This window comes from Nicotiana tabacum, chromosome 8 (genome assembly GCF_000715075.1).
Source record: "Nicotiana tabacum cultivar K326 chromosome 8, ASM71507v2, whole genome shotgun sequence".
In the NCBI taxonomy this organism is placed as follows: domain Eukaryota; kingdom Viridiplantae; phylum Streptophyta; class Magnoliopsida; order Solanales; family Solanaceae; genus Nicotiana; species Nicotiana tabacum.
This window is the reverse complement of record NC_134087.1, coordinates 73,402,151-73,408,921: the sequence shown is the minus strand read 5'-3', so window position 1 is coordinate 73,408,921 and position 6,771 is coordinate 73,402,151. Positions and strand designations below refer to the sequence as shown.

Below are 6,771 nucleotides of genomic sequence, written 5' to 3'. Positions count from 1 at the left end.
CTTATACATTAGAGAGGTATGCTTAGATTTCCATTCGGGAGATAGTCCAGTTGCATGGTGTGCATGTTTCCATCATATCAGATAGAGGCCCTCTGTTCACTTCCCATTTCTGGAGAGCTGTTCAGAGTGAGTTGGGGACCCGTGGCACAGCATTCCATCCCTAGACCGACGGGCAGTACGAATGGACAGTTCAAATTTTAGAGGACATGCTCCGAGCATGTGTGATTGACTTTGGAGGGCAGTGGGATCAGTTCTTGCCCTTGGCGGAGTTTGCGTACAACAACAGCTATCAGTCTAGCATAGAAATGGCTCCATACGAGGCTTTATATGGTCGACGTTGTCGTTATCCTATTGGGTGGTTTGAGCCTGGTGAGGCTAAGTTATACGATATAGATTTGGTACAAGATGCCTTGGACAAGTAAAGTTGATTTAGGGGAGGCTTCACACAACTCAGTCCAGACAGAAGAGTTACGCGGATCAGAAAGCGCGTGATGTATCATTTATGGTTGGCGAGAAGGTCCTCTTGAAAGTCTCGCCAATGAAGGGTGTTATGAGATTTGGGAAGAAGGGCTGCTGAGCCCAAGGTTTATTGGCTCATTTGAGGTGTTGAGGCGAGTTGGGGAGGTTGCTTACAAGCTTGCTTTGCCCCCAGCTTATCGGAGGTTCATCCGGTTTTTCATGTATCGATGCTTCGGAGGTATCACGTCGACCTGTCCCATGTGTTAGACTTCAGTACTATTTAGCTGGATGAGAGTTTGGGTTATGAGGAGGAGCCAGTTGCCACTATTGACAGACAGGACCGCCAGTTGCGGTCCAAAAGAATTTCTGCGGTGAGGGTTGGTGGAGGGGCCAACCAGTCGAGGAGGAAACCTGGAGTCCGAGGAGGACATACGGAGCAGATATCCACATTTATTCAGCAGCTCAGGTACTTTTCTATGTTCGTTCGAGGACGAACGTTTGCTTAAGAGGTGGAGAATGTAACGACCCGACTGGTCGTTTTGCCTTTTAGAACCCCGTTCCCTTAAATAAAACTTTCCGCGCTTGCTTTAACTAATTTACGACTTGCGGGGATGGCTGGTTTGGAATTTGGAAGAGTTTGGAATGAAATATGTTCATTTAATTCCTAAGGATTTCCTTAAAAAGGCTAAGTTGACGTTGGTCAACATTTTGAGCAAACAGACCTGGATTTGTGATTTGATGGTCCCGGAGGGTCCGTAGAAAAATATGGGACCTGGGCGTATGCCTGGAATTGAAATCCGAGGTCCCTAGCCCGGGTAATGAATTTTTATTAGAAATTGTTAATCTGTAGTTTTAAAGATTTAAAGAAACTAGTTAATGATTGATCCCATGAGTATTGGGCTTGTATATTGGTTCTGGAGCCCAGTACAGGTCCAAAGTAACATTTAAGACTTGCCCGCAAAATTTGGTGTCAATCCAAGTAGTTTAAGTGCGTTTTGGCTCGTTAGAGGAAAAATTAAGAACTTGAAGTTCATAAGTTTGATTCAATTGGTTTTAAGGGGTGATTCTTAGATTTAGCGTTGTTTCGGGCGTTCCAAAGGTTCGAGTAGGTCTGTCTCATGATTTCAGACTTGTCGGTATGTTTGGGCGGGGCCCGAGCATCAATCGGACGAGGCTCGAGTGAAGTTGGAAATTTTGAGGAGTGCTAAAGCATCTGCTTCTGTCATAACCGCACCTGCGGTTGGTTGACCGCAGGTGCGAGACCGCAGAAGCGGTCCTCCCATCACAGATGCGGCGCAGGCCAAGCCAGGCCAAAAACCGCAGAAGAAGCTCCCATGCCGCAGAAGCGGCTTCAATATCGCAGAAGCGGTCCCAGCCCGCTTGGGCCATTTTCGCAGATGCGGTCTCTTCCTCGCAGAAGCGGGACCGCAGATGCAGAAATCGCCGAAGTAGTGAGCTTCATTTAATACGAGTTCTAAGTCATTTTTACCAATTTTTACTCCTCCATTGGCGATTTTGGGAGCTTTTGAGCGAAGACTTCCACCTAGCATCTTGAGGTAAGTTTATCCCACTAATTCTTAGTTTAATACTTGTGTCTTAGGTAGATTAAACACTAAAATTTAGGTAAAAACAAGGGGTTAGAGCAAAACCTACGGTTTTAATAAAAGTTAGATTTAACCACGAAATTTGTTTTGAAATGAATTAGAAATCATGTATTATTGATCCTTAGGTTATAGAGGACAACTTCCTTCGAGAAATTTCGAAATCCGGGCACGTGGGCCCGGGGTTGGATTTTCGGAAACTCGTATTGAGGATTGGGAAATTTCTTAAATAGCTAGAATACGATCTTGTGAGCTTGTATTGACTAGTTCTTACTTCATTTAACTAGTTTTGGATCGTTCGACTCCAAATTGAGAGTTTGGCCTTATTCTTGGCATTTGGAAGTATACTTGGAGCGAGGTGAGTCTCCTTTCTAACCTTGTAAGAGGGAATTATCCCCATAGGTGTAATAATTGAATTAATTGCTACTATATGCGGGGGCTACATACGCACTAGATGACGAGAGTCTGTGCGTAACTACTATTATGTTAAGTCCGGGTAGTCTAGGACCTAAAAGCATACCCTATGTGATATTCTTGTAACTTGATGTTTAATTCGGATTCATATAAATCATGTTGATTAAGGTGATGAGACTAGTAAGAGGAACCTTATCTTCCCTGACCGTTTTAAAGAAAAATTGAATATTTCTGGAATGACTGTTTCTCAGATATATACTATTGTCTGCTTGTTATTGAGTTTATTAATATTTGACTGCGTCCCACGTGTGATTCGTGAGCGGGGTAATAGATGCATCTATGGTTCGAGTCGTTCGACCCTCGGCAATGTACAATTTACTTTTATGTTGGATCGGACCGTACGTCCCCGGGTGTTACTTGCGCATGTTTTATTTAGTGTTTTCTGTGGACTGAACTTCATATATGCCTTGAAATGTAATAGATACCCATGATATTATCTGGAGAAAGAACTGCTCTTCCTTGCCATAAAATGTTAAATAAATGGTACTAACCATGCTTATTATAAATTCTTTCTCATATTATTTGACGCTAGTAAGTATCAAGTCGACCTCTCATCTCTACTTCTTCGAGATTAGACGGGATACTTACTGGGTACATATTATTTATGTACTCATACTACACTTATGTACTTATAGGGATGACAAATGGGGCAGTGCGGGGCGGGGCGGTTTTCAGCATTCGCGGGAGGGGCGGGTTACAATGTTTGCAGGGCAGGGCGGGGCGGGGCGGGGTCTAATTTTTTTAAAAAAAAATTAACGTGGGGTGGGGCGGGTCGCGGGTTTTTTAAAACCTAAATCTTGAACTAAAAGTCTAAAACGCTGCCAGATCCTAAATCTTGAACTAAAACCTAAATACAATCACGACTCACGCACATGCCACATCGCACTCAGCTTGTCGGTCATCGCCGGAGTGCCTCCCATCAGCCTCCCGTCAACCCTCACCGACTCTCTTACAGTAAGCCATCTGCCTTTTGTAGCCATGGCTCCTGAATCTCTCATGCCATTTCAGCCTATTCATTTTGATGCTTCTCTGATTTCTTTAATATTTCTTTCTGCTCAATAGTTGAATGATATTTATTCTATAGAGAATTGCAATTGCTGAGTAGAAACTTCTCATTTCACTATCATTCATTCTCATGTTTGAGTGAATTTTTTTTTGTTTTCATTTACTGTAGAATCGGGATGCCTGTTGCCCAGCTTGCCAATAGATTTAACATATGACCAGTTATGAACACAGTTGATTGTGCCCAACAAAAGAATATTAAAATGAAACTGATTATACATGAGAAGCTATAACTTTTCTTGGTATTGCTTTAGTAGAATGGCCAGTTGATGATATACACAACAGGGAAAATATCAAGAGAAACCAGAAATTTGCGATCCTCTGTCTTCTGTTTATGCTTCTTCTGCTTCTTATATGACTCCTTGTTGTACTTTCTTCTTGAATTGGAACTGTCATTTGGACCAGCCAAAAGTATTACAAAAATGGTATAGCTAGGAATAGAAATGTCTTGAGTAGAATTCAGAGATGTTGACCATCTTAAAAGAAGCTTGATTCTTGAACTTAGACTAAGCTTAGCTTTGTTTTCTTCTGCTAAAATTTCTACAAAAGAATAGACTTGAAATATTCTGAATACCAACTTCATCTCTTGCTTTTATCTTTATTTTTGTAGAAAAGTATGGAGTCTCAAGGCGAACAAAATCCAATGTGTTCATCTTCAAGTACAATTTCTATTGAGATTGAGAGTCGAGGGCTTATGCAGTCTGATGAAGTTAATATGGAAGTTGTTGTTGAAACAGGTAAAAGAAAACTTAGTTCTGATGCATGGAAACATTACAAAGTGGTGAAGCTTAATGGTGCTCGCTTTGCTGTTTGTAAGTATTGTAACACTCGTATCAAATCAACAAGAATGTGGGACATCATCTTTATGGGATCATATTCGTAGATGTCGTAAGAAGCCAAGTAACTTAGAAGACGGGGGTGGTTTGGAGGGTGATGATGGTAGCCAACAACATTATTTTGATCAAGATATTTCACGTAGGGAACTTGCTCATGCCATCATTTTACATGAATACCCTTTGTCTATTGTCGATCATGTTGGATTTAGGAAGTTTGTTGCTAGTCTTCAGCCATTGTTTAAAATAGTGTCTAGGAACACAATCAAGAATGATATTTTGAAGATTTTTGACAATTTGAAATCAAAAACTTCTAAGTTGTTGGAAAAACTCACAAGTAAAATTGCAATAACAACTGATATGTAGACTTTAAACAATACAAAAAAGGGTTCATGGCTATTACGGCACATTTTATTGATGATTCATGGAGGCTTCAAAGCCATATTCTTAGATTTATTTATGTTCCTGCTCCACATGATAAGGATACTTTATGTAGTGTGTTGCTTAATTGCCTGTTAGAGTGGAATCTTGAAAGAAGAATATCAACAATTACAGTTGATAATTCTAGTACAAACAATGCTATGATGAAAATCTTGTTAGATGAGAAACTTTGTAAGAGGGATTTATTGTTGATGGGTCGAATTTTGCATGTGCGTTGTGTCGCACACATCTTAATTTGATTGTGCAAGAAAGACTAAAGGTGATAGAAGATGGTATTAGTAATGTGCGTAACAGTGTCTTATATTGGATAGCATCTTTAGGCAGAATTGAAAGATTCGAAGAAGCTGCACGGTTGCTACATATTTCCTGTGCTAAAAAGTTGGAGTATGATTGCCCTACTCGTTGGAACTCAACATATCTTATGTTGAGAACAACCCTAAATTACAAAGAGGTGTTTACAAAGTTGAATTTAAATGACATCAATTATCGTTATTTTCCAACCGAAGGGCAATGGAGTGCAGCACATGAAGTTTGTGAAAAGTTGCAGCTATTTCACCATATCACTGAACAATTCTCAGGGAGTTAATATCCAACTTCAACTCAATACTTTTCAAAAGTTTGTGATATTAAGCTAGAATTGGAAGCTTGGGTGAAAAGTTTAAATTCTTTGATTAGCTCTATGGCATCATCAATGTTGTTGAAATTTAAAAAATATTGGAATGATATGCATATTTTGATGGGGGTAGCTACTATCTTTGATCCGAGATTTAAGATGAAGTTGGTTGAGTTTTATCTTGCACAAATTTCTGGTGAAGAAGCTTTACATAAAATTCAAGAAGTTCGAAACCATTGTTTTGATCTCTTTCAAGAGTATACGAGCAGAGTGGTTGCTTCACATGAGTCATTTCAAGCATCTAGTTCTAATGAAGTTGCTGCTGTTGTTGAGGGTGATTGACTGTCTAGTTTCGATAGGTTTGTCGCTTCGAGTAGCGTGAATGTGGACCCAAAATCGGAGTTGGAGTCATATTTAGAAGAAGAAGTGCTACCTCGTACGCCATCATTTGACAGTTTAAGCTGGTGAAAGACAAACGGATTAAAATTTCCTACTTTGCAAAAGATAACTCGTGACTTCTTAGTCATTCCTGTCTCTACCGTTGCTTCAGAATCGGTCTTTAGCACTAGGGGGAGATTGATTAGCCCGCATCGTAGTAGACTTTATCCTACTACTTTGGAGGCTTTGATGTGTGCTCGCACTTGGTTATGGAACGAGATAAATGGTAAGTAACTTTTTTATGATTTACTATGTTAATAATAGTATTCACTTTCTTATACTATTATATCTTTTTTTAGGTTCGTGTTCAAGCATTGATAGAGTTTCATGTCCGACGATGCTTGATGAAGAAGAAGATCCATATGTTTCAGTTGCTTGATAACTGAAGGAAGTCGGAGATGCATTATTTCTGATGAAGAAGAAAATCCCAGTGTTTCAATTTTTGCTTTGTTGTAACAGACTAATCAGAGTTCTCATTTAGTATTTTGGGATTAGTTTTCGCAAAGCAATGGTTCCTTTTTCTCGTATCTTAAACTTCTTAAACTGTAAAATACTTGCTAGCTTTTCTTGCTATGTTTGTTATTTATTTGAAAGCATCTTTAGCAGTTTGGCAAAGACAGAATTCAGCAACAAATGGCTAAAGTTTGCTCAAAGTTTACATCAAATTGTTAGAGATAATGCTATGCTTTTGTTGCGCACAGTCAACTGCAAATTGGGTAGTATTCTTATCTATGGCTCAGCCATAATGGCTGTGCAAATATCAGCAAGTTTAGGTTCAGATGCATAAAGAATATACCTTTTATATGGAAATATCCGTCTGCACATTGGTCGCGATGGATTACCACTACAA

At 39.7% G+C, this 6,771-nt stretch overlaps 1 long non-coding RNA gene across 1 annotated transcript; it reads left to right on the top strand.

The window, feature by feature from the left end:
- The first annotated feature begins 3,344 nt into the window (after positions 1-3,344).
- Positions 3,345-6,536, top strand: LOC107766438 (uncharacterized). Its single transcript, XR_001643695.2, has 3 exons — positions 3,345-3,488; positions 4,207-6,147; positions 6,221-6,536. It is a non-coding gene; the product is annotated as an uncharacterized LOC107766438 (long non-coding RNA).
- The last annotated feature ends 235 nt before the right edge of the window (positions 6,537-6,771 follow it).